Source organism: Tamandua tetradactyla, chromosome 4 (genome assembly GCF_023851605.1).
Source record: "Tamandua tetradactyla isolate mTamTet1 chromosome 4, mTamTet1.pri, whole genome shotgun sequence".
Classification (NCBI taxonomy): Eukaryota; Metazoa; Chordata; class Mammalia; order Pilosa; family Myrmecophagidae; genus Tamandua; species Tamandua tetradactyla.
In genome coordinates this window covers 83,760,727-83,786,103 of record NC_135330.1, presented here as the reverse complement: position 1 = coordinate 83,786,103, position 25,377 = coordinate 83,760,727, and the positions used below count along the sequence as shown (strand labels likewise).

The 25,377-nt window shown below is 41.1% G+C and overlaps 1 long non-coding RNA gene across 1 annotated transcript; it reads right to left on the bottom strand.

Moving 5' to 3' along the window:
* Positions 1-19,687: 19,687 nt before the first annotated feature.
* Positions 19,688-25,021, bottom strand: LOC143679104 (uncharacterized). The gene is made up of 3 exons (XR_013173555.1): positions 24,980-25,021; positions 23,268-23,342; positions 19,688-19,797 (listed from the first exon to the last, which is right to left on the bottom strand). It is a non-coding gene; the product is annotated as an uncharacterized LOC143679104 (long non-coding RNA).
* Positions 25,022-25,377: the final 356 nt, after the last annotated feature.

Sequence of the window (25,377 nt, the reverse complement as noted above, 5' to 3'; positions counted from 1 at the left end):
TCAAAATAGGCAAACATATTTTAAGCCCTATAAGAAAATGCTGGCCATTTCTTCATTAGTTTCATTAGCACCCTCTGAGGAGCATCTTTCTCCAAAATTTACCAGAATTTATGGAATACCTGAAATAAAGGTGATCAGGCTAGAGATGAGCTTCTAATCAGGAAAAGGCTGTACTTTTGATTCAAGTTTGGGACCACAGTACCCCTAAGTCCAGGTCTCTCAGCTCTCAGCAATGAGCCCAGTGCATCGAGCCCCTAAACCATTCTCTCTCCTCTGAGGCCAACTTGGGTGTTTCCTTGTCATTACATGAATCATATTCTCATATCTTCACAGTGAGCAGCCTCTTTATCAAGTTCAGATTTTGCTCCTTCATATTCTTTATTGGCCACAGAACAGGGAAACAATTTACATAGCTTAGAGCATGAAATAGTAAGAGGGGTAAGAAGTACAGGGGAAAACAGCGTTGCTAAACAGCATCCTTCTATTTAGAAGCTGATGCTTATACAGTGGCTCCCTTTTGTCTATAAATAGCCGTTTCACCCCAATAAAGTGGGACACTGATACTCAAAAAGTGTTTTCTGTGAATACAAAATTGGCACTAGCATTCTGATTATTTGTAATACCCAGAATAACAAAAAGGGATTTTTTTTCTTTTTTACTTTGTTCAAATTACCGTAGTATACTTTAAGAGGCAGGCAGAAGGCAAAGTGATATATTTGGGTTGCTCATTCAAAAAAGCTATCCACTGGCAAAATTGATATTTCTGAAAATTTTGATCCATAGGCTGATTCCAGGTTTGGTACACGACAACATTTATTTCAATGGAAGACATTTGCATCCTCTTAGCATGTAACTATAAGACTATATAGCTTTGGGCACTACTGAGCCTATCAAGCCTACTGGCATGACTGTCCAAATCAGAACCAGAGAACAAGGTGCTCTGGCTAAGGAAATACCAACCCTTGAAGACCAGCCTCCAGGATCTTGTTCAGAGATAACATTGCAGAGTATAAAGTCCAGCAATGTTAACTGAGCTTGTAACTGCTATATCAGATAGCTACATATATTTATTATTTGCCGACACATAGTTTGTTGGTGCTCATTACAAGCTGTTAATGGTGTGTTTTCAAATAGTGGTAGCAGAGCCAGTAGGCAATGAGGGTAAAGAGACAGCCTCTTTGCGGGGGGATTTGTTTCCTTGCTGGCTACTGTACAGCTACATTTACAATATGCAGGAGATAGAAAGTGGCTAGTGCATCCCCATACTTTTTACTTTTACTTGAGCAAAGAGGAGGGGTGATACATAGTAGCTGAAAGGAAACTGCTGAATAAGAAGAGGGCAGATTCTCCCTCTACTACCTAGGCAAATTACTTAGGTTTTCTAAGACTCAGTGACCAGGTTTATCATTTGCTTTCTTCCTAGTAGTGTTCCTACTATTACAATGACTTATCGAGCAATGACTTATATACTTAGGAGTATTTTTAGTTGGTGAACAATAGTCATAATGTTTTCCCCTCATAAGGAATGGATCAAATAATGAATGCTCCTTGAAGCTCTAAAACGATAAATCAGTAATTACTTAATTGATTATGTTTCCCTTACGGAGCACCAAGAAACCTGCTTCATAGTTTCCCTCTCCAAACTCAACGTACGTCCCCTTCCTGATGCCACTGAGTCCTGGAAATGTAAAAATCTGGACATATGCTTCCTTTACTAGAGCACAGGTGATCTCTGTGAGCAAAGGAAAGCCCTATGAACCCGAGCTCAGTCAGTCCTTCCACAGACACGTGTTGAATATCTACCATGTGACAGGCTTGGGATAGACAGTAAAAGAGCTATGCCCTGCCCTTCTGAAACTCACAGTAGAGTGGGAGAAACAAGTATGAACAGGTTATCAGAAAGATCATGTCATTGTAAATTGCGGCAAGTTCTATGAAGGACAAATAAGAAGTGCGTATGAAAGAAGATGATGGGGGATTAGAATTGCATCGGGAACCTGTGGAAAGCCTCTCTGGAGTCTTTGAAGCAACATTTAATGTCACCCTGTTCATAAGGCATCATTCCACATAGTCCAGTTTTGGCCTAAAGGTACGAAGAAGCACTATGGAGTCACCAAACAAGACTCAAAGGGGGGATTTTATATAATTTGATCTTTATTTGCATCTCTCAAAGAAAAATAAAAGACATTTAAGTGACAATTGCTGGAGCACTTCTGAGAAGTCCCTTTGCTGTATCCCCAGCTGCATCAGAGCCTCCCAAGTGCCAAAACTCTGAATGTTGCCTCATTTGCCCTTCTCGTCTCTCTCTTCCAACCCCCTTTCCCTCCCCTGCCACATTTCTTTCTACTCACTTTCCAGTTTCCTAAATGCAAAAGAACTGAGACCCAGGATGGCAAAGACCGAGGGACACACGGAGGCTAAAAGGAGTTGAGGCTGTGGTTGGAAGGGCAGAAAACGTCTCCTGGTCCCCCCGAAATCTGAGGCCTGGAAACTGAACAGAAGTGGGGCAAGCAGTTAGGACTCCAGACCCAGCGATCGGGGGTACAAAGACCATGAGGCAGGAGAGCAGAGGCCGAAGTGATCCGAAGAGACCGAGGGACGAGGAGAGTGAGAGGGGTGCTGCTGGGGCACGGGCGGGGGTCTGATAAGGAGACCTCATGGGTAGGGACTAGAGGCCTATTATAAATGCATCTCAAAGGTATACTGAGGAATTCTGAGAAGGAATTTACATGCTTTGCTTTTACACGTTCGAAAGATAACTCAGACAACTGTGTGAGACGTGAGTTAAAAGGAGTAAGGACGGAGACAGAGGACCCAGGGCCATCCAGATGAGAAACGGGGGCAGCTCCAACAAGGAGGGCTTTGAACATGGAGAGAGCTCGCTGGGATCGTAGCAGTGTGACTTGTTAAGGTATTGAGTGTGAAAGACAGGGGAATGGGGGGCACAGAAGAGGAACCCTTGGTCCCCAGCTTCAGCGGCTGCGTGATCCAGGCCACCTGCCAAGTAGGCTAGCACTCCACGGCACAGAGAGCTTTACTTGCTCTGACTCTGTGAGGAGGCTCCACCAAGCGTGCTTTCCCTTTTATCCACTCATCTGGAGCAAAAGACAGGAGAAACGAGGCCCTTCCAATATTTGAGCCACCACTGTGCTACGGTGAGGGGTGCTTTATGCGTTACAGCTCCAACCCTCTGCCTCCCCCTTACCCACCAGCACCTTCTCCTCCAGAACCAGGGCCACGCCTGGACCTGCACACTTGGGAGGGCCCTGGAGGTATCTTCCTGGAATTTCCCTCTTGCCAGCATCCCCCCCTCTTCCCTTTGATCACACACTCTTTGGAAGCAAAGACATACGTCCCCTCCTATGTCAGATATCAAGACCAATGTTGTCTCTATCGGGAACCTTAATGTAATGCATGAAAGAAAAATCAAATCAAATTCATGTATTAAACCATAAAGGAATTTATTAGGCAGTGAAACTGGGAAGATCAGAGATGGAACAGGTGTCTGGATTGATTTAACACAATGACTGCTTCACTTTCTTTTCTCTGCCTCCTGTGATGTTGCCTTATTTGAAAATGGCTCCCTAGTAACTAGATGGTGGCCAAAAGCTCGCCGGGTTTATGTGATTCCCTGCTGTGTCCACAGAGAGAGAGGGTGTGTCTCGACCAATCATCTACCAACAAAGTCTTGGGCTTCACCCATTCTTGGGCCGTGAGTGACCCTGAGGCTGCTCTTTGTAGTTAGGGGACCCTCCAGTGCTACTGGGCTTACACATGGGGTGTACACCCATTTCTGAGCCAGCCTGGGGCATGGTGTTATGTCACCCCTTTAGCTGAGCATGACGTCAGTTCCACCTAAAATTAAGGATGGGCCACATTTCCAAAGGAAATTCTTAGTGCAATTAGGAAGGAAAGAATGAAGAATGTATGCTAGGTAGGCAACCAAATATTCACTCCAAGTAGGCACTGCCTTAACTCAAAGGGGAAGGAATATCAAAAATTCAAGCAAAACTAGCAGCAGATATATTTTTAATGAACTACCATGTTTTCTGCAGCTCTGAAATCATGCCAAACTGTTACAGATCCTCAGACCCTAGAAAAATAAAATTATTTCTAACAGTATGTATTCCAAGGGAAGGAAGAGTGGTATCTGTTACGTTGACTATACTTCCTACTGGTATATCACACTTCAAACTTGGGATATCATGTGATGGTGAAGTTAGACTCAAAGAGTAGATTTTAGTGAACTGGCTATCACTACTGAGACCACCAGATGTCAGATGGATTTCAGGGAGAAACACATTTCAATGAAAATTTAAAAAAATCTTTGATATAATAAAATTGGCTACACGCTTTTCTTAGACAATCTAGAAAGTTACCCAAGAAATTTTGTTTGTCTTGAAAATGGAAGGATTCACCAGAACAGCTAAACAGGAATCAGATCGAGTCAAGTTAAAGATACAATAGTAATGGAAGAACTAGCTAATCCAGTTAGATAAAAGAAAGAAATCAGATTTAAAAAAACATTAGAAAGAAGAAAAGATTATTATTATTTGCAGATGACATGGTATTGTATGAGTGATTCTGAAAGAAACTTAAACGAGTTCAGGAAAAGAATTAGATATAAGTTTAAAAACTTAGAGAAGTGATTGAAAAACTATTATAAGGGAGTTTAGGAAAATAACTGATGTAAATTAATATATGGAATCAACATGTGACGATCAGCTGGAGAGAGCATTGCAAGCAAGGAAGTCAGTTAGTGCAAAGACCCTAAACCAGGTATAATCTTGTGAAAATCAAGAGCCAGCAAAAAGTACTGTGGCTGGAGTCGATTGGGTAAAAGCTGGAAAGGATGGCGATGCAGGGAGTGGGGGCAGGTTTCAGAGGACTTTGTAAGCCAGGGTAAGAGGCTAAGTTTTAACTCTAAGGGCAGTGGGAGATTATTGGGGGATTTTAAACAGGGCAGTAGCATGAAATGATTTAAAATTATTTCAAAGATCATTCCGGATAGCGTGTGGAGAATGGCTTAAAATGGGGCAAGATTGGAAGCTAGAAAGACCAGTTAGAAACCATGGCTGTTGTCCAGTTGAGAAATTCGGTGTCGGAAATTGAGGTGTTAGCAGTGAGCTGGGGAGATACGGCAGATGCAGGAGGATTCGGGGGAGGTTTTATTTTCAGACTCCATGTGGAAAATTAACATGCACTGGGTTACACTTGTTGGAGAGATACCAGGATGGGCCAGTTATGGAACAGCTGAAAGAGGGGTGGCTTTGGAAGAGGGAGAAACTCCTCTCTTCTTCCTCCCTCAGTTTCTTTCCCTTTTTTCTTCCTCTTCTTCTTTTTTTGCATGGGCAGGCACTGGGAATCGAACCCCGGTCTCCGGCCTGGCAGGTGAGAACTCTTCTCTCTTTTTTCCTTAATATCTATTGGCCAGCAGCCCGTTGCTCTTAAGACCACTTCATGCAGGCAGTTTTAAGATTTCTAAATCCATTAGGAAGCCTGTGTGATTGCACACTGCGCTGTAAACAAAGCTGTTTTTGAATATGGTGGGTTTCAGTGACTTAACATGTAGGACGGCTTTTCTCTCCCACTTTCTTTGCCTCTGTCATTCGCTGCCTCCTTGAGCTACTTGAGCTCTCACCAGTATCCATCCTCTCTGCTTCTGCCCGCTCCCTTCTCGGCCTTGGCAGCACCACGCCTGTACATCCGAGGAACACATGCATCTCCATCTCTCTCTCCATTTCAGCGACTTCAGACACTAAGTTCCCGCCAGTGCTCCTCCCAAGGCCCCCCGTGGCCTCTACAGGAAAAGTGGCCCATTTAGCACGAGGCGTTAACTGCCCTCCTGACCGCAGATTCCAAGGTGTTTCCTGCTCACGTTTCAGGAACAGCCTGCATGGCCGCCACCCCCACCGGGGAGGGTCTGTCAGCCGGGGCATTTAATTAACTAATTACAGCCTGCTGACAGGGACACAGAGAAGATGGTGTTCAGAGTGCGATTTTGTCCTTCCAGTTCATTAACTCTTAGCCCCCAGCTCACATCTGATAGGCTCTTTCCTGAGGGATTGGAGTGGTAATTGGGCCCTTGTACATGGAATTTGCTTGCTAATCTACCAGACCCGAAACCAAGTGTCACCGTTTGTCAGTATTTGCACCGAACACCGCATCCTGCATTTTACATTCTGAGTCGCAAAGAAGAAGGGCAGGAAACAGGACTTAGAGACTGTGGTGGAATCATGGGAGAGTGTTTTTAAACCTAATTAGCATGTAGTAGCTGGTGAATTGCCATGGCCCTACCCAGCCCAGGATGTAATTATCAGAAGGCAGTGGGAAGATCGTTTCTTTTGGACAGATAAACTAGGTGATAACTTTTGGGTTTGGTTGCCTCTTCCTTCCACATTCAATCAAGGTGCTGTATAATGAAGGATGTAAGCTTGGAAATTGTACTTACCCAAATGAGCTGATTGAGGAATCAAGATAAGCATGGCTAGTTTTCTAATAATAACGTAAAAGAAACAGGAACTGCCACAAAGGCATTTGGATTAGCCACCTGAAAGACCACTAGCCTGGAAAACACTTCGGGATTTTGCTCCAGAGGTAGGGGTCCCCAGCATCGAATGAGAGTTCCTAGAATAGTAACTCTCCAACTTGAGGGGCAGCAGGAGCCTCTGAGGAGCAGGTAAGTGACAAATATACTTCTGGGCTCCCACTCCTAAGATTCTGATGTGGTAAGTCTAGAAAGAGGTCCTTCCACACCCACGGGATCCCAAGGCTTAGAAGGTGAGAGGACCACGTTGGGAGAAGCAGCACCTGAGAGCCAGTAGGATACCCTGTGTCAGCTTCCTATTGCTGCTGTAAGACGTTGTCACAGAATTAGTAATTTGAAACAACACATTCATTATCTTTTGGTTCTGGAGGACCAGAGTTCAAAACGAGTCTCCCTGGACTAAAACCCAGGTGTGGGCAGGGTTGCACTCCCTTCTGGAGGCTCTTGGAGAGAATCCGTTTCCTTATTTTTAATGGAATACTTAGAACAGGCAAATTCCCAGAGACAGAAAGCAGAATAATGGTTGCCAGGGGTTGGAGGAGAGGGTTGGGGGTTATGGCATAATGAGATTGTATTTTGGTTTGGAATGGTGAAAATAGTCTGGAAGTACAGGGTGGTAAAAGTTACACCATATTATCAGTGTGCTTAATGTCAAAGAATTGTCCATTTAAAATGGTTAAAATGATTCTATGTTGTGTATATTTTACTACAATTAAAAATAAATTGATTAGCTTTCAAAAAGCAGAGATTGGGCCGTGCAACAGTGCCTCAGTGGCAGAATTCTTGCCTGCCATGCCGGAGACCTGGGTTTGATTCCTGAAGCCTGCCCATGCCAAAAAAAGAGGGGAAAAAGCAGAGGTTGGCAAACTACAGCCCTGTCTGTGGAGCTAGATTTAGCATGCCACTGTTTATGCAAGCTTTGATCAAAGCCATGCTCTTGCATTTATGTATTGGTCTATGGCTGCTTTCAAGCTATAACTGCAGAGTTGAGTGGTAGAGTGGAATACTTGCAACACCTACCACCTGGCCCACAAAACCAAAAATCTTCAGTAGCTGGCCCTTTATAGAAGAAGTTTGATGGCCCATGTTGTGAAAAACTGGGAGTGCCATAGGAAGAGTTTGGATAGTTTCTGCAGGCGATGGATAAACTGTCATCATCTCAATAATTAGTAAACAGCTGGAAGCACTAAAACTATGAAAGGTAGCAACAGTTCACACCACTGAGAAAATATTTTGGAAACTAACATCCCTTCATGATACCTTTCTGTTCCAAAATACGGCTAATGGTGGAGCAAAAGGCCTTCTACAATGAGTAAGTGTAAGATACATATTAAGGGCCCAGGTAATGTACCAGGTGGATGTCTTCACTAGCTGAAGTTGTTAGGTTCAGGTGTCACCTTGGCCAGGTGAAGGTACCTATACTGTGGCTGTGGACATGAAGCACCAGCATGTAAAATTCATCTATGGCTGATTACATCTGTGGCTGGCTAAGGGGAGTGCCTTCTTCAATGTGTGAGGCTTAATTTGATAAGCTAGAGGCTTAAAAGGAATATCAGAAGAGAGAGAAGGAGCTCATCACAGCCCAGCACACCTCCACTCAGAGCTCAAAGCTAGCTCAGACTCAGATATTCAGAGATGCAGAAAGAAACCATCCAAGGGAAAGCTGTTTGAACCCAGAAACCAGGAGAGAAGCCCAGCACACATCGCTGTGTGTCTTCTTAAATTAGTAAATTTGTAACTAAATAATTCTCCTTTATAAAAGCCATTCTATTTCTGAAGAATTGCATTCTGGCAGCCTTAGCAAACTAAAACACTAATCATAATAATAGGTAATATTTACTCAAAAATTGCCACATTTCATGTCCTATACTAGACCCTTTACATGTACTTTCTCGTGTAATCCACTCTGTGAGGTAAGTATTTATTAACCCCACCTTACAGGTGAAGAAACTGAGGCATAAATGACTTGCCCAAGGGCACATGCTCAATGAATCTAGGAAGTCTCATGCTCTTAAATTCTAATATAAGTGCCTATTGCATTCTGAGAATGGGCAGTGCCAAGCAGATAAATGAATTACCTTGTTTGACCAACATATGAACTCTGGACAACTGTGCTCCTACATTTCATTTTCAGTTTCTTTGTTTGTTTGTTTTTGCATGGGCAGGCACTGGGAATCGAACTTGGGTCTCAGGCATGGCAGGTGAGAACTCTGTCTGCTGAGCCACCGTGGCCTGCCCTATTTCACTTTGTATCGTTTCATTTTGTGTGTTTTTCTTCTTACTTGGGAAAAGCAAAGAAGTTTGGTATAAACCCATCTATTTTAAAGATACTTTGAAGGGTTGATTTTGCTTCATTTTTCACGTATTTAATTGTGTTTATAAAGTCAACTAAGAAAATATGTTACCGTGCATTGCTCTCATCTTGCCATTCTCTGTCCCAAACTTCCTTCCCTCAAGGACATCAAGAAAAACCATTCAACCAATCTTATGGACAGACATTATTACGGCATCCTGATACCTATCTCTTAGTGGTAAAGACAGACGTCTATAACTGAAGACTAGGAATTTATCTAGTCTTCTTTCTACCTATTCTGAAGCTAGGTGAGGATAAACATTCTCCGAAAGAATAAAGAAGTACTATTAAAACTTAGGTATCTTTTAAAAAAACTTGTACTGCTGTTCAAATTCAATGTCATCAGAAGTGAGACCACCAAGCAGCACGTACCTCCCATTGTGATACAATGGGAGACACATAGCACTACAGGTAATGCATTCTGGCAAAAAATTAAATCTGAATTTAAATTAGCCCCTAGATCTAGCTACCAAAATAATGAAATATGGAGCTTAAATAACCATGAAAATGCAATCAGTCAAATCTCAAATGAGGGAATGCTACAGAACAAGTGACCCAGTTGTGTCAACAAATAAACGATATAAAAGACGGGGGAAATGGTATAGAAATAACAACCAGATGTTATTAGATCCTTGTTTGCACTCTAATTTGAACAAACCGATTTTAATACAGTTTGAGGTCACTAGAGTAAAATTGGACATGGAATGTGTTTCAAGTGATAGTAAGGAATTACTGTTAATTTTGTTAGGCATGCTAATGGTTTCAGGAGGTATTATGGTGGTTTTTCTTTTTTCTTTTTTTTTTTTTTTTTGGCTTTTTAAAAGGGAAATTTAATAAGTTGCAAGTTTACAGTTCTAACGCCATGAAAATGTCCCAATTAAAGCAAGTCTATAAAAATGCCCAAATTAAGGCACCAAGAAGAGATTACCTTCACTCAAGAAAGGCCGATGAAGTGCAGGATTTTTCTCTCAACCGGAAAGGCAAATGGCAAACATGGCAATGCCTGCTGGCTTTCTCTCTAGGCTTCTTATTTCTTGAAGCTCTCCTGGTGGCGTTTTCGTTCTTCATCTCCGGATGCCTCTTGCTCTGTGGCTCTGCTGTTTTCTCGGATTTCAAGCCTTTTCCAAAATGATTCTTTTAGAGGATTCCAGTAAACTGATTGTATTAGTTAGGGTTCTCTAGAGAAACAGAATCAACAGGGAACACTTGCAAATATAAAATCTATGAAAGTGTCTCACGTGACCGTAGGAACGCAGAGTCCAAAATCCACAGGGCAGGTTGTGAAGCTGATGACTCCAGTGGATGGCCTGGATGAACTCCATAGGAGAGGCTCACCAGCCAAAGCAGGAATGCAACCTGTCTCTTCTGAGTCCTCCTTAAAAGGCTTCCCATGATTGCATTTAGCATCACTAATTGCAGAAGACACTCCCCTTTGGTTGATTACAAATGGAATCAGCTGTGGATGTAGCTAACGTGATCATGACCTAATCCTATGAAATGTCTTCATTGCAACAGACAGGCCAGCGCTTGCCCAATTAGATGAACAGGTACCACAACTTGGCCAAGTTGACACCTGTCCCTAACCATGACACTAATCAAGCCCCACCTGGAATGGGTGGAATCACATCTCCCTCTATTCAAAAATTCATACCCACAATTGGGTGAGTCACATCTCCGTGGAGATAACCTATGGTGGTTTTTCGATATGTCAACTTGGCTACCCTAAATTATGTTTCCCAGAAGTCCTTTCTGTATATGTTTGCAGTTATGGTGCACCATGAAAGTTATTTTGCATGAAATTCGGAGGGCAGAAGTGAAGCAGCACCCATATTGTTTTTGTGTTCAGTTAATGGGTGCAAGAACACCACACGCTCTTCCAGCTGTCATGCATCCTTGGTAAGCAGCAGAGAATTCAGATTCTCCAGCTTCCAGGCTCAGCATTTATTTACTTCCATGACAAAGGGTGCTGGCTTCTTCCTTTGGACACCCACATCATGAAAGCTGAAGGCACTAAGAGACCAGCACTGGTTCCAGTTCAATATAGTGAATTCCAGCTTGAATTCCACTTCCACTGTATATCTGCCATCCCTTCCCAACTGTCTTTCCTGTAGACTTCATGATGCAGCATCAAATGTAAAACTGTGAAAACAATAGCCTTACCTTCTCATAAAGCCTTATTTTAGATCCTAATCTAGGTGCTTCTCTAAATGAACTCTGACTAAAACATGTATTTTTTTTTAAGCCCTATATGCTAGAGTTACATAGCAAGGTATTTACATAAGATGATGTGATGTTTGGCATTAGCTTGAAAATACTTTGGGAAAAACAGAAGAGAAGAGAAAGGAAGGAAGGAAGGAAAGAAAAGAAAGAAGGAAAGAAAAGAAGGAAGGAAGAAAGAAAAGAAGGAAAGGAAGGAAGAGTGAGAGAGAGGGAGAAAAAGAAAGGAAGGAAGGAATGCTCTTAGGCATGCCTATAGGTAGTCGAAGCTTCTCTGCTACCTACATAAGCTCCACAAGAGTAAGCGTCAGGATCGAGGGCATGGCCTATTGATTTGGGTGTCCCCAAAGTTTGACACAGTATCAGGGGATTCCCTGACAGTAAGGTTTAATAGTTCCATAGTCTTTCTCCCCTTCCTCAGAGGACTTTGCCAATACTTTTTGATTATCTGGTTAATATGCTCTAGGATGTTTCCAGACATTGCAATACTTCTGATCTTATTTGATCTGCCGATGTTTATTTGGGCTGCAGTTTTCCTTTTTCTTTTCTTTTTAAAAAAAAACTCGTACATAATCAGGAAATTTCATGTTGAAATCAAGATATCCAGATCCTCTTGGAAATGTGGACACTCTGGCAACACTAGGCCTGCACCTCTGCCTGTCACTGAGCAGAGTGGCTGTGAAGCAGGGGCCCCTTTTAGGCAGGAGAGAACTACCCAGTTTGTCAGAGTCCCTACAGTTCTGAGATTTGTTCTGCCCTTTCACATGTCGTTCACTTGCAGCCACCTGAGGTCTGAGGCCTAAGGATTGGGGCTCGTCTCAGAAGAAGGGGGATACAATAAGAGGGAGTATGTGGGAAAGACACATTTCATTTCTTATCATTTTTTAAGGGTCAAATATCTGAGGAAACATTCATCAGAAAAGAAAGTCATGCATTCCCGTGCTGCTTCTTGTCACTGTCTTTGGGTCTGTACTGCACACAGGGACAGAGCATGTGAAACAAGTGAGAATCTAAAGCAAATCAAAGCAATTTCTGATGAGCTGGCAGCACTCAGAGAAGTCATGCGTAAGACACGGACTGCAGAGGAGTTACATATTTTTCCTCCAAAATCTTGGTTTTCCCCCTTTGAAGTTCAGAACTTCGGGCAACAAAAGTTCTGGGTAGTCCTAGCTGAGTGAGAAACTGCCATCTGAATTCTTCTCCTTCAGAACTCCAAGCTAACAATTGTGAAAAACCCAAAGTGCTCCTGAAAGCAACATGTCCAAGTGGCCCCTCAAAATTCTTGACCACATCAGGGATTCCTAACATTGACTTCACATTAGAATTGCTTTGGGTAGTTTCTTTAAAGCAAAAACATGAAAATAAGACAAAAAAAAATCACTGAAGAAAACAGTCACTGGCTTTATCTCAGATCAGAACCAGAGTCTCTGGGATGGGCTCTGGATATGGGTGTTTTTAAAAGCTTTTCAGATCATTCTAATGTGTGGTCTGGGTCACCCTGAGTTAAAAAAAAAATAGAAATCTCACTAAGCAAACTGAGAGAGAGAGAGATAAAGAGTCAGTGAGAAAGAGAGAAAGTTAGAGAAAGACAGAGAAGGAGGAGAAGACAAGAAGGGAAATCGATTAAGCAAAAGTGAATACCTCTTAAGCACTGCGGAAAACCTCTACAAAAGCATCCGCTCTCAGGAAGACCAGTGGAAGAAGCTGAGAATACAGCTTAGATTTGGGTTCCCAACAGCCCCTTTCTTTTGTCAGCCCCCTAGAGTCATCCCCCATAACTCTACTCATTCTCTCTTTCTATCCTCCTTTCTATTTAAACTTAATATCAGAAAAGAAGCTAGAACTCATTTATACGGTGCTGTAAAAGAGAAACTCTCAGTGTCTCGCCTTCCCCAGGCGATGGTTACAGGGTCTTTTGCATCATCGAGCTGGCCCCCTGCCCCTCACCCTGACCCCAACCCCGCCATGTGCGCTTGCCTGTATGGGAAAGTTCTCTAAAACAGTCCAAAATGGTTGTGTTTTGTTTCTCTGGAAGCGGTCATACGGCAGCCTGTCTCTTCCTCACTTCCCCCAACTTTCCTTTCCTGGTGTCTGAGTATCATGTTGGTCCGGTTTTTAACCACAGCATTCAAACATGTTGAAAGCTGAGTCAAGGGTAGTAAGGTTGGATTTTAGATATTTCATGAGTTAGCTGGTTTCCACCTCAGCTGGCTGTTCATCGCTGGTCAGGGAAGGTAACCTCAGCCCGAGGAGAGCAGCGCTAATGGCTCCCTGTGCCACTGTTGTCTTTGATCAGGAACGGGAGGGCGACCATCTGCCTGCCTGAGTGTTGAGAACAGGTGAACGTCATGGTGAGGGCGATCCTATCTCATGACATCCTGGTAAATCATGGCTGACATGACGGGTTAGAATGGGCCACCTCCTCTGGGGAGGTGGGCTCGTCGTCGACCAGATGTCCCTCGTTGGGACCAGCCCAGAACCTTCTTCTAGACCATTCTCTCTGCATACCTCCTGGGGAGCAGTATCTCCAAGGCACACTCTTTGTACAGGGAAAGGAGCCCAGGATTCTGTCCTCTCCTTTTCTTCCCTGTCACAGCTGTCAGGGCAGAAGAGTGGACCATGTCAGGTTACACTAGTTCTCTGTAACTCACACCGGGAACACTTGTTCTTGCTCCCTGCACTCCATCCTCCTTGTCTTCCTGTCTGTCGGCCTCTGCCTCCCTCCTCATATCACTTTTGCTGTCTCTCACACACACACATTTATTGACTGGTTTCCCTGCTGTTTCACAACAGATGTTTCTGAGATACCAGAAAATTTTTCAGATCAGGACAAGTTTTTCTTAATTTTTTTATTTTATGGTAATCCACTTGTCTCTACACTATTTTTTTTTTACTTCTAACTTTTTTTTATTGTATAGTATAACATATATACAAAGCAAACAAATAAAAAAGCAATAGTTTTCAAAGCACCCTTCAACAAGTAGTCACAGGACAGATCCCAGAGTTTGTCATGGGCTACCATCCGATCCTCTCATGTTTTCCTTCTAGCTGCTCCAGAATAAAGGAGAATATAGAGGGCTAGAGGGCTTAAATTTTTTTTAGTATCACAATCCGCTTTTTTTCCTTCTTTTTTTGTGAAACGTAACATATATACAAAAAAGCTATAAATTTCAAAGCACAGCACCACAATTAGTTGTAGAACATATTTCAGACTTTGATATGGGTTACAATTCCACAATTTTAGGTTTTTACTTCTAGCTGCTCTAAGATACTGGAGACTAACAGAGATATCAATTCATGATTCAGCAATCATATTCATTTGTTAAACCCTATCATCTCTGTGTAATTTCACTATCACCTTTGATCTTTCCACCCTTCTCTTTAGGGGTGTTTGGGCTATGACCATTCTAAATTTTTTATATTGGAAGGGTCTGTTACTAATATGGGGTAGGGAGATGGAACTGTCTGATGTCCTGGAGAGGCTGGGCTAGGTTTCAGGACTTATCCGGAGCAGGGACCCATTTAGAGGTTGTAAGTTTCTGAAAAGTTACTCCAGTGCCTGGAACCCTTGTGGAATCTTATATAATGCCCTCAGTGTTCTTTACGATTGTCTGGAATGGTCCTGGTTGGGGGTTGGCAGGATATGATAGGTAGTAAGGTGTAACTGAAGCTTGCATAAGCGCAACCTCCAGAGTAGCCTCTCAACTCTATTTGAACTCTCTCTGCCACTTGATACTTTATTAATTATACTTCTTTTCCCCCTTTTTCTTAAATTTTTAAGTCACCAAATGGGAGGATTTGTTCTGCAGGCAGAGTGACTTGGTGAAGTGACCCTGTGGCCAGCTCCCCTCTTTCAAAGATGACATATTTTAATTCAGACCAGATCCAGAAAACTAAAATTCTACTTGATTAGAAATACTGGATGGTTTTGATTTCTTCTTGGAGAGAGCATGTAGTCTTTTCTCTATTCTGAATTTTATTGTGCTATTTTCTAATCAAAGTAACATCATAGCCAGTTAGAGTCTATGTTAAATACAATATTCCATTGCTAAAAGAAACCAGACCCAGCTAACCAGGCATTTATATTCTAATTCTGAGAGAAATCTCTGATAATCTCTGGCCCATAAGCACCTTTTCTGTGGACCAGTCACTAATCCAAGAATATTCTCACCAGGAATTTCTTCTAAATAAAGATCTAAGAGCATATGATCTTCCTTTTTTGCAGAACGCAGCCAATGACATTTATTTTATATGAAGGTGATACTTAAAATTAAATTTCTTCGGTTATATAAATCCAGGCAGGCTTACTGTCATAACAAATAACTGAAAAATCTCAGTGCTTCATCACGATAGAAACTTTTTGCTTATGTCACAAGCTAATGTGGGTGTGGGTTAGGGGTTTTGCTCCTTATAGTCAATCAGGGACTCCTGCCTAATGGCACGACTATTACATGGCCTGGAAGTCCTCTCCCAGAAGCCCTGCCTGTGGCTAGCAAGCCAGGGAGGGGAGAGAGAGTACATGTAAGATCGTGAAGATTGTTTTCAGTGTCTAGCATGGCAGTGGTTTACAGCTCTTTTGACCCTATCCCACTGGCCAGAACTCATTGACATATAAGGCAGGACAAAAGTATAGTCTAGCAATGGACCAAGAAGAAAAACAAATGAAGTTTGCTCAACACATCATGTGATTTCTGCCACATAGAGTAAGAGATGATGATGGATGGAAAATAAGGAATGCATTCATGTTGAACATACTTCACCTCTTCTTTTCTAATATGGTAACCGTCCCTCTGTCCTTTCTTTTTTCCTCTCTTCCCCTCCCTTATGTCTTCGGTTTATATGAACAGCTACTACCTGAGCGAATGTGGCTCCAACATGAAGACCCAGCTGATAAGGGTAGGAAAACCAATGAGATTAAGCCCTTGGGCTCTTAGCAAAAGCTCACCCAGGGTGGCCATGGTGGCTCAGCAGGCAGAGTTCTCGCCTGCCGTGCCAGAGACCCGGTTTCGATTCCCGGCGCCTGCCCATGCAAAAAAAAAAAAAATGTAGTGAAAAGCTCACCCAAGAACACTGGGAACTCGCATGCAAGTCCACATTTACTAACTTCAAAGAATTTTCTCAAATTGAAATAACAATGGAATACAAAGAATGAGAAAAATTATTGACCCTGGTCGTATGTTTTCTCCTTCCCCTTCTTCTCGTGTGGTAATTTATGATATTTAACAAGCTAACAAACTTCAACAGTTTCAGAATTTCAATATGTGATATTTACACCATTCACTTCTTGCCTTTGGGGCTACATTTAGACAAAAAAATAATAAAGACAACTCAAAAGATGGAAATTTCTCAAAGAATGTGCATTGAAACAATATTACTCAGCAGGTATCTCAATAGCAAAACAATGGCTACGAATGCTTTTGGTACAGTAAGCATTGCAGCACACAATAGGGAAAATGAGGTGGCACAGGGACATTATTGTACAAAAGAAATTCAGTAAAGCTTTTGGTATGAAAGGGAGGCTAAACTTAAAAGAGAAAACTATCCTTTGTGAAAAAGTACTTGATCTCAGTAAGAAAACCACAATTCTTAGTGCATGTGCAGGTATTCCCTCTGAATGCTACAGATCTACCTCATAATATTACTGAAACAAAGATAATTCACTGATGACATGACAAACTGAGGCTCATGGACTGATTTAGATCCAGCACTGCTCCTTCGGGCAACGAGTGTCTATAGAATCCATCTGACACAGATGCTAGCCTATTATTTCTTTAAAATGTCTGACCTGAAGACTTCTTGACCGGGAAACGGAAGTAGTGTCAAAAGAAAAATATGTGAGTGGCAATTTTTCTTAACAAATCCTGCCCTCCTTTCCTTTGCTTCTGACAAAATAATAACACAAACAACAACAACAGATTAGTTTCATTCCAAAAGTGAGTGAAATCCCGCAGGTGTTTACATAAAAGCTGTTGTTGTTTTAGAAAAAAAATAGCTCTGTGGCTTCTAAATCCAGCACTGAACCTAAGAAATTCAAGTTTCAGAGAAAATAAGTTTATCAAGTTGGTTATAGTAAAAGAAAAATAAATACTAAAAATGTCGCCCTCAGAGTAATTATTTGGGGACTTGCAACACCACTTGCTTCCAGAAAGCTTAAAACATTTTAAGCCTATTTACTTTTTTTTCACAACATACAAATCAAAAAGAGTACTTTTATTCCCTTTGTAATAAGATAAAATATCTGAGGTAAATAAAAAGGTTGAATTGGCAACCATAATTCAACTCAACACTTTAGTTTACTAATTAATAACAGAAACTCCAGTAAATACCGTTACCCACCAATCAATCACCATTTCCAGAACAAAGGGAAAAGGACTATGTCTAACCAGTAGGACTGAACCACACAAATTATATATTTCTTGGAGCAGAAATAGAGTTTTCAAGAGGTACAAGAAAAATATCCAGATCTTTGACCTAGTATTCTCCATACAACTGACTCAAACAATATGCAATTATAATTTATGATGAGTTGAGCTGTATAATTGGTCAATCCTTTTTTCATGGTTACAGTGTTTCGATATTTCCCATTTTAAGCTTTTTTACGTAACATTTGTTCCATGCATTATCAGATTTTCTTAAATTGATATGATCTTATTATATTATGCCACCATAGATAATTGACTTCTCTATTTAATTCATTTCTTTATAAAGAATCATATTAATTAATACAACATTTTAGCAGTTAGTAAGTTCTGATAGCAGGTGGAAGAAAAGGTCTCTGCATTCCTGGAAATGGCAAGTTGACTAGGGAATTCTGACTGGCCAATGTGCTGGCATGCTGACATGTACAAACACCAGTTTTACACATTCACCAGTTCACAGGGCTCAGTAACAATTCCTGCAGTGATGTGATGTAATGATGCCTGAGTTTTAAGTCTACTTTTTTTTGACTTAAACAAAATCATACATGTTTGACAATGTACAATTCAATAGGTTCCTCAAATAAGGAAAGTAATTTTTAAAGTAGCTCCCCTGGAAAAAAAAAGTGGGTAACAATATATGCATACTTACATTGTGTAGCTTATTTATGTAAGTAAATCAGGAAATGATTGTGTTCAAATGTTCCGCATTCTCTATTTAGGTTGGGACGGTGTCTATTGTCAGCCAATCTAAGGCCCTAGCTCTCATCAGGTCTTGAAGCTACCCAATCCCCTGACATGCCTGGAGTCACCTCTGATGCTTGTGATAACATGGTGCTATTAACAATTATTTTCAAGAAATAACCCCCAAATAAAACATGTTGGGGGAAAAGGAGACTCCATGATAATTTCATGTGTGATGCTAATAAAGCCAAAGTCATGGTCTCATCATCCCTCATGGACGCCTAACTCCTCTGTGTTCTGTAGTTGCTGCGTATAAACCTATCCCTTTTAAGCCATCTTACAAATAGACTGTAGGAAATGCTACAAATGGATAGATGCAAATTCTTCACCCTTAGTGAAAAAAACTAAAAATTCACATCCAATCTTGTAATTATGCCAATAGTAATTACAGCCTGAACCATAGTCGTAGCATCAATATTTTTTAGGATTTTCCATGTCCCAGGCACTGTACTAAGTACTCACTACCTCTCACAGGAGGTGAAAGCAGAGTCTCAGAGAGTGTGTCAGCTTGTTCAAAGACCCTTCACTAGAAAGTGCTGAAGTAAAGAGGAAGGAGTAGGTCTGTGTGACTCGAAAGTGTAAATCAGAGTCCGAAGGAGCCCGGGAGAGCATCGAGAATAGCCCACATTTTTAGAGGAAGGATCAGCAGTGTTATGCAGAAAGCAATCCAACAGTAATGTCTGCAAATGAAAATGAGAGAGAAATCACCTCTTTCCTTCCCTCAATCAGAGTCCTGATCACCCAGCAGCTGCCAAATACAGCAACTCTGAGCTGCTTGTGATAGCTGGGCCAGGTGGGACACCACAGGGGAACTGAGTAAAGTGGCTCAGCGAGAAACCAATTGCTCAAGAGCTAAGGTTTGGGAAGCTTTGCTCTCAACAGTAGACAAGACAGTCAGCCAGCCATCAATGCTAGTTTTCTCCTTCCTGACAGACAGAAATCTCTGCATTCTGCTGAGTGAATATGGCAGCAACAGCTGCCCCATTTAAACTTTCATATTTTTAAAAGCCCCCCCTTTATACTTATTTCTCTCAAATGTAATGTTTTCCCTTTTCTCTAAGCCTCCACCTACATAGAAATTCTCTGAAAATGTGAGAAACATTCTTTACCTTTAGCCTTACCTTCCTACAGTCTTGCCTTTATATCTGGCTTTCCACTCAAATCAACTTCGAATAAAGTCACCCTAATATCTGCTTGTCTTAAGGATTATGTGAAGCTACCTCTACCTGCTACCACCCCTGTGCACTTTGTTAAGAAAAAAATTTAGGAAACATTTCTCCAGGCTATTTTTTATGAGGAGACTACCAAAATTCTTGAGTGAAATGCGGGAGCAATAAGATTAGTATTGTGACATTCCTGTTGAAAATATCAGTCAGGATAAGCAGTCAGATGCCACTCACCAGATCAAAATGACCAAGTCAACTGGTAGGATCAAGATCCCTTGTGAAGGGTGGGCCATGGTGGCTCAGTGGCAGAGTTCTTACCTGCCATGCTGGAGACCCGAGCTCGATTCCCGGTGCCTGCCCATGCCAGAAAAAAAAAAAAAACATATTTTGTGAAATAAATGACAAATCGCTGGTGAGCATTTTATTCTGGATATTAACATTTTGAGCACACAAAAAAGAAGTTATTGTTCAAACCAAGAGAGTAAAGTCCTCTGAAGCAATGTATAAATGTGTGTGGAACTAGATTTTGAGAAACCCAAAGTCTTTATAATTGGGGAGGAATTACTTTTGAAAAATCAAGTATGATACTTAAAATGAGAAAAGAAACAAATTACATATTATATGAAGATGGCAGATATGACAAATATTACAAAATCCAAAATAACAATATGTTTAACTAACATTCTTCTAAATATTATTTTTCCTTCATTTTTTGACTGCATCTCCTTAATTACCTCTTCATATGACAATTTTGATATATCACTTTTTATTAAGAAAATAGATAATTCAGTCTTGCCTCTAGAATGCTTTATAGAAACTTATTTCTTACTACTAATAGTTTAAAATAGCTTCTTATCTATTACTGATCTAAGCAATTTCATATCTTATTACTGAGTTTCTAAATTTTTAGGAAGTAAGACTATTCCTGGAAGTAATTCATCCCCAGGAATAGCAAGCAATAATTTAATTACACACAGAAGGGAGGCAGCCCTCCCAACAACGTCCCAACTAAAACCCAGTATCTTGTCAACTCAACGCTTGGTAGGTGGATCCCAAAAAAATGCCTGGAGCCTTACTAACACCACCAAATATGAAAGGAAAAGGGACAAATGATGGGGAAGTTAGGCTGGAAAGAGAAAGCAGTCTTACCTATTAGAGTCTCTCCTTAAAGGAGTTCCTAAAAATAAGGGTGCTGAAATTCAAGGCCAGTTAACGTTTTGGTGAATCTGCCTCTGGGCAAAACTGGGAGGACAATGAAATTAGGAAGGGGGTAGAGAAAAGAAGAGGAAGGCAGGAGACCTAGGAATGCACACACCTCTGAACTTAATGCAGGAGAAAGTTTGGAAAAGTGATCCACCAAATGCCACAGAGGTTTGAATGGAAATTCAAGGAAAGGTCACTGGATATATCAGTAGAGTTGTGGGCATTAATGTCATGTTGGGATTGCAAAGCAAAAGGACAGACAGGTTGTGGAAACAGGATGCAGAGGCACATATATGAGGAAACTGGCACCCAAGGATGGAAAAATGTTAGTTAAGGGAAATAGCACTTTCAAAGGTTTTTGTTTGGCTTTGTGAGAAAGGGAGACTGACTGTACTTGAAAATGAGAGGAAGGAGAGTGCTCAGAGGAAGGGACAATGGGAAAATGTTGGCAGCCAGAATCCGGAGGAGAATTTTAAAAATGGGATCCAAAATCAAAATTAATTTTAGAGGGGAAAAGATGGTTTGAGAATGGAGGGAAGGTTGAGAGGAACAATTTAAGGACAACCTGTCTATTTATTAAGAAAATAGATGATTCAGTCTTGCCTCTAGAATGCTATATAGAAACTTATTTCTTACTACTAATAAGTTTCTACTAATAGTTTAAAATAGCTTCTTATCTATTACTGATCTAAGCAATTTCATATCTTATTACTGATATGAAAGTAAATCATATCACTTATTACTGATATGAAAGTAAAAGGGAAGTGAAAAGGGTCTCCTTTAGAGGTAAAGTTGACATTTGTAATTTGAAATAGGAAATTGAACTGCTTCTGAGGTAAAGTAGCCCATAGGCTTCTCATCTGTTCAACTGTAGCTAAAAGGCTGTTCTTTCAGAGTATATTTGCAATTACAAGGCCAACCTATAATCCATGGGTCTTTCTCAAATCAATTACACAAAAGGGTAGTGATGTCAGTAACAGTAGCCGCTCTATTATTTTCTCTTGCAAGTAACAACAATGCACAACTGTGTGGTCCCTCAGTTTACAAGGCAGTTTCATGCAATTTATATTGTGTAACTGGCATTGATCTTCATAACAAGCTTGTGAAGTAGGTATTGCAAGCCCTATTTTGCCAAGAAGGAGTTTGAGGCTCAGACAGGCACTGAGATTTACTCAAGGTCTGATATTAAGACACAGAGTAGAGATTTGAAATCAAATCTAGAGCCTCCAGTACAGATTCTCTTTCCATTCTGCAACCCTTGCTTCTTTCTTGGTGCTCAAAGGATCAAAAACAGATATTGAGGTAGCTCTAAAATGCTCCAAGCAAGAGTGTCTGGCATGAAAATTTTACAACAGCATGCTGAAATCATGTAATTGCTTGGAAAAGGGCAATTTGTCTCTGATTTGGTTACCATTAGGGGTGGGACTGGACATGCCAGGGGAGGTCACTAGATGCCATTTTTATGGTCTTCTCCAGCCCAAGGAATCAGGTCCACCTGCCATTGCTCTCAACAGAAATACCAAAAGCAGGGTGCCACCTCAGGCTAAGCCTGAGATTTCATCTCTTTCCCTCTCATTCCTTCTTTGATTTTTGACAAATCCCATTGTCCAGGGGTTGGCGCTAAATGAGCTGGCAAAGCTTTGAGAAAACGCCCTCTGAAGCTGGTCAAAGGATCTATATCGAGAGACACAAAGCTCAACCACATCTCCCTAGCACACCTCTAATAGTACTACAGGCCCAGGGCAACTGAAGACAATGCTACCTATTCCCAAGACTCTAACTACAGGCCTCGTGTTATTAAGATTAAGACACTAATCCTGGCTTCATCTCCGGTCCTTTGAGGCCCCTTTTTCAAGGTAATTCAGGGCTACACATTTGAGGACTTACAGACACAAAACCTTAAGCAAGACTGACCTTTGCTTCCCATTGGAGGCCCTAACTAAGGCTTCCACAAGTGAAGCTGTTTTTTTTTAAGTGACGCTTTTAAAGTTAGCTTTTTTTTTATTCCATTTCTGACAATGCTGATTGAGAACATTGAGCTAATCTCTCGCCTTTGTTCCCAGGGGGCAAAGGTTTGCACAGCCCTCTTTTGAGTCTGGGTCTTTTAACTACCCAGAGAGTAACTCACTGCAGGACTTGCAGCCCTAGGGTTAATTCCTTGCAGGAAATTCTCCTCTGAATCATCCTAATGATCAGGCCCCTCCTGGATTAAAGACTACACCTTCCCTACCTTTAAAACAGGGGGGGTATTCTGCATCGTCTTGCGTTTGGCGTACCATAAAGGAAAAAACCACATTTAGAGAGTTTAATTCCCTGCAGCACTCATGTAAATTGATTTGAACAGAAATAAATTATTAGGAAATCAGAGTATGTTCCAAGTAGTTTGACTGTGATAAAAACTCTCAAGGATCATCAATTAACTACAGCAGATGCTTGGCAGGCTAATATAATTCTCTCAAAGGTACAAACCCACTGCTGAAGAAGTCATTCTGAGACAAAATTATTTAGGGGGTGAAATGTATTTTCTCTTAGAGAAGCGCTCTCTTTTTGCCTCCTCTTTATATATGGTCTTTCTCACACACATGTGCATCCTGTATCAGGAACCTCAGCTACCCAGCTACCTTGGCTTTCCGTCCAGGAATCTGTTTTGTTAACCCGTTCCAGGGCCCGGTTTTCCACCACGCTGTAGATCAGCACTGTCCAAAAGAAATATGAGAGCCATATTAAGAAAGTAAAAAGAAACAGATAAATTAATTTTAATAATACCTTTTATTTAACCCAATATATTCAAAATGCTATCATTTCAACCTGCAATCAAAATAGAATATTTACTAAGGAGATTTCTTTTCAGCCTAAATATTCAGAATCTAGTTGCTATTTTACACAAACAGCATATCTCAACTCAGAGCAGCCACATTTCAAGTGCTGCCATATTGGATAGTGCCTTACTAGATGTTACCATTTCCTCTGTGCCCATTAAGACTTATGTATCTGGTAGCCTGCTTGCCATATAGCTTCGCATTCATAGAATCAAATAAGCAAATGGCTATACATAGTGTGGTACGAATACCCTAAAGTTTAATCTTTCCCAAGATTATTTGCATGTAAAGAGTGATCTCAAAAAACATAATGCCTCAACTCAAATGAATAAATTTCTAATGATAGAATGTTGTCAGTGGATGAGAATAACGGGAAGAAAAGGATGTATTTTCATGATCCCTCAAACCCACCATGTGACTGTTACGTATTTAAGACTGGCCTTGAGTACAAAAGGAAAGATACAGAATAGTTTCCAAGAATAAAAGAAGTGGACTAGGAAGGTTTAAGATCACTAAGTATATAAATTTTGGAAAGCTCTGCTAACTAAAGACCTTTTAAAGAAGTTAATAGATAGACAAGGCACATGCTGGTAAACTTCTGCTTTCAAAACTTTTGCTTCTGAGAGGCAGCAGAGGAAATGAGATGCAAACGGGAATCGAGAGCTTGGAAATCTGAGCTGAGTTGTTTAGGACAGAGAATTCTAGTCCATTCTGCTGAGGGCTCTTTGGAGCATGAGAAACTCACCCACATTTGGATTAGGCTAAGACAACCAGCACTCACAGAAAGCCTTCCTGGGGCTTAAATGGGAATAAGGGATTGAAATGGGAAATAAATGCCACCAAACACTGGCTTTCCTCACTTCAGATCTTTAGTGAGGCAGAGGAGTAGAGGGAAAAATACAGGGCTTTACCATCAAACATCACAATTTACCAGCGAATGTCTGTATAATCTGGGGGAAATTACTTAACAACAGGGACTTCCCTGTCTCCCAGAGTTGAGAGACTATAATTGGCAGCATATGTAAATGTCTTGCATGCTGTCAGGCATACAACTGGAGATTGATGATAAGTTCCTTTTTATCAGGCCTACTACATAATGAGCGAAAAATGGGTTATTGTCTCTCTGAGGAATATATTTCTTGGACTTTTAGTCAAAATAGCTGTGAAAGTTCATGTTTTGACATGCTCCCTACTGATCTAAACATGTAAGAACAAAATAAATATATAAAAGTTTTAAAATACAGTAAAAATAAGTTAGGGTAGGCTCAAAACCAAGGTAAGTTTCTCCAGAAATGGAACAAAAAGCACAGCAGTGAGAAGGTCTGCAGCCACGGACCTGCTAAGCCCTGAAGTTCAGCTCACACAAGAGATTAAGTTTACAGTGCTTCCTGTAAGAGGGACAGGCTGGGCTAGAACCTCTTAATAAAGCCAGGGGAAACACTGAGCTCGCCCTCTACCCAAATGAAGCTTTATCAGAAACTGCATGTCTAGGAAAGCACTGGAAAAAGAATTACCTTCTTAATTAAGAAGAGGGTGAAGTGCTTGCTGGCTTTGACTAGAATCGGAACTCTCCAACATCACCATGGAGCAAATAGCAAAAGGTTCTTTACCAGATGCCTGAGGGATGGGCAGGAATGACCCAGGTGACCCAGAGAGAGGTAACCACAAATCCAGTTGGTTTGACCTTCAGGGCTGGAGCTGGGGGTATGGAGGGGAAGAAGGAAGATAGAAAATTGCACTCAAAATAAGCCTTCAAATCAAATTCCAAATCACAGAAAGAAAATAAAATATGAAGGAAGATATCACACAATATCAACCAGCAAAATTCAATTTTTTCCAGGTAAATTAATTGTGGGCAATGATTTCACAGAGATTGTAAAACAAGTATGTTTTGGATGCTCAAAGACAGAAA